The following is a 3,447-nucleotide window of genomic DNA, read 5'->3' as shown; positions in this document are numbered from 1 at the left end:
TGTTTAGTAACTATTAGGAGGAAACGAGCGACATGAACTCTTGGAAAAGATTAAATTACTAATGTAATACCTGAGGGGTCTGTGAAAATAGGTTGAAAGAAGGTCAAGTCAACATTTTTAGTCATGAATTCATAGGACTGAATTTATATAAATCACAGGCTAACTCCTGGGAATATATCCCAGAGAGGCAAAAAAGTATAGTCAAAGTGATATCTGCACTTGTTTGTTCATTGCAGCACTCTTTACAATAGCCAGAAACTGGAAGAAACCTGAATGCCCAAGAACAGATGACTGGTTAAAGAAACTTTGGCACATCTACACAATGGAGTACTATGTAGCTGTTATAAAAGATGAATTAATGAAATTTACATACAAGTGGTACTACATGGAAAGTCTCATGCTGAGCGAAATGAGTCAGAAAGAGAGGGACAGACATAGAAAGATTGTATTCATCTGGGGAACATAAAGTAACAAAATAGGAGACTATCACCCAAGAATAGCCAAGATAAGTACCAGGAGGTTCACTCCATGGCTTGGAGGCCAGCCGCACATGCTAGGGGAAAAGGCAACTCAGACAGAGAAGGGAGAACCAAATAAAGAATGTTGAGAGGATCCTCCCGGGATGGGAGACTTTAAAAGGGAAATGTTCGGAGAAAATGCTAGGAAGCTTAAATGACAAAACAAATACAAAGGTTCTGCATATAAAACTAAATTATAATGAAGCAATATTTATCAGGAAACTTATTAAGAACAGGGTTTTTGTAGAAATAATGACCTCTTATGGCAGGACTGAGGAATGTTGACTGGAGAGCTCAATTTCATAAATTATAAGAAATTATGTAAACAAACTCACAGTATCCTGATAATATGATTAATTTGGAAGATATTTACTAAAATAGTTTGGGAGGAACCAAAAATTGCGAAATACATTGGTGTAGAGAAAAAATGGGGCATTACCACCTTAGCAGAATACATTGGACATTAGGCAAGAGAGAAAGGAAGCTTTCTTTTTTTTTATTCTTGAAATTAAATCAAAGTCCCATTTCTTGGAAAACAGAGTATAATTTTCAATAGTATTTTTGGGCGCTTCTTATAAGTGTGGGTAGAACTGATGACTACATTGCTAAGCTTAACTCAAATAATACAAGAAGCTATGAATTGAATGATAGAACTGGAATTCTGGATGTGGCACTCAGATTGAAGATCACATTCACCCATATTTGTCCCTAGAAGTCAATAATGGAACAAGGGATGGAGGAGAGGAGGCAGAGGGAGCAATTCAAGCATGTCTTAGCTTAGAGAATACTTAAATCTATGAGTGAATGTGATTTACCATATCTGGGTCAGTTTGTTCACCCCCTGGCCTCCTACCTTGCTAGTGTAGGAAGGCAGAGCAAGGCCCAATGTGGTCATCTGTTCATTGAAGTCATCACAGGGACTTCAAATAAATCTAAATATCACCATGCTCCAGAATGGCTGAATTTGAATCAGTAGAAAAGAAGCCAAAAAAGTGCTTTTGGTGAAAATGTAGACCCATTGTAAAGCACGGGCATTACGTCCAGAGAACTCAAGGTGGCATGGTGAGGAGAAAATCAATGCTTGTGAACCCAAGGGAGCAGCAATTTCTAACCCATTTCCCATAATGTATAGCAAGTGTCTATTACCATTCCTTCTGCTACTGTGCAGTTAATGATGAGTTTTGCTATTAGAGTGTAAGCAAACTTTTTCATAGATACAGCATCTGATATTAGGTAGAGCATCTGGACCCATAATGCAGCATTTTTTGTCTGAGCATCTCAGCTTGTGTCTGGGACCATTCACACCTGGAATCAACAGAAAACAGGACCCAGAGCCATTTTCCAGGTGATCCTCATCTGATCTAGGGGTTGTTGTTAGCCCGGGGTTAACTTTTAAAGTGTTATCCCTGCAGAATGAAAGCCCTTTATAAGACTTTAGTCAGAAGCTTAAATAAATTGGTTTTCCAGAGTTTCATTACTCATGGCTATGGGGCAGGGAGAATGTTTTCTTTTTGTCCCCTAGCCTACAGCTATCACAGATATTCTGATTTTTGTCTCTATCCATTGGTGTATGTCCATCACACACATGTGGTAGGAGGGTGTTGCCCATAAGGACACAGGCATTTCTTCCCACTTCTTCTGACTGTTCCTGTTTTGCTTCTCTGTATCTCAATAGTTTCTCTTAGGTTAGATTGGCTAGATTAGTACCAAAGACTGAGGATGATTATACCCCAGCAGCTCTCCATGACAGTGTCAGCATCTGAGGTTACATGTGGTAGGCAAGGTGTTTAACTTTCAGCTTTGTTTTATATCCAGCAACATCTTCTTAAATTTGAGTTTCTTCTCTCACTGGTTTAATCTGAGTGTGTGTTTAGCCTGTTAGGTTGCCCTCTGGTATCTTGGTACCAGAGAGGTTTCCTGAGTCATTGCAGGCAAAGTGAATCCAAGTATCGGGGCAGTGACCCAACAGAACAGACAAGCAACCAAGACAGCAGAAAAGAGTTGTCTGCAGTGAGAATCCTGAGGAAAAAAGATAATGGCAGCCCCGTCAAAGGTGTGTCCAGAAGTGTAGCACATTACTTACTGTTCTTTTTGGTTTACAGCATAGTGGACAGTAATTATGCCAACATAAAGACATGCACCAGTTTAGCTTTTGTCAAGGGTGGAGTAAAATGATGAGGAATCAGTCTCAAAACCAACAGTCTAACAAGATCAGCTACTGTGTGGATATTCCAAAGTCCAAGAAAAGCCAGGGGAACTGGACAGAGAGAATATGATGGTAACTCATGTCTGTACCTATCCTTAGACTGATATATCCTGATTCCTACAATGAGTATTCCTCATCTCCATCTGAACTCCTGGGGCAGAGCCCTCTCGCCTGCTGCTACTGGTGTCCCATTGCTCAACACATTTGGCACACATATCAGACTAACTTCTTTCAACTTCCCCTCATCAGAGTTAAAACCTGAAAATATTTTAATGTGTTTTATTATGTTCCTTATTTTTCAAAGTTCAGTCACACAAAGATGTTTCCTCTCTTCTGCCACTCTACATAACTTCTAAGAATCATAATAAATTCTCTCTAAATTCAGTAAGGACAAATATACAAGGGGAAAAAAGCAAGTACACTCATGTTCAAATTGACTATATAAAGATACAATTCAAGTGCAATAAAATGAGAGCCATCTAAGTAATTTATATTGTGTGTGTGAAGGGGGATGGGAGTGAGACTCAAATCTGGGTACCACTTCCAGTGATACTTGATCCCAGTTTGTGGCCTGGATGGTTCATAACTTGGACCTATTTATGTATTGTTATGCATGTCCATTTATTCTGAAGATCATTAGAGATACCTCAGAGTGTTTTGGGAACCATGCTAGTGCAAAGGATCCAACCTGGAGCCCAGACTAAACAAAGCAGACACTCCAGT

Source organism: Sorex fumeus, unplaced genomic scaffold (assembly GCF_029834395.1).
Source record: "Sorex fumeus unplaced genomic scaffold, SorFum_2.1 ptg000044l, whole genome shotgun sequence".
Classification (NCBI taxonomy): Eukaryota; Metazoa; Chordata; class Mammalia; order Eulipotyphla; family Soricidae; genus Sorex; species Sorex fumeus.
This window is presented reverse-complemented; position numbering follows the sequence as displayed.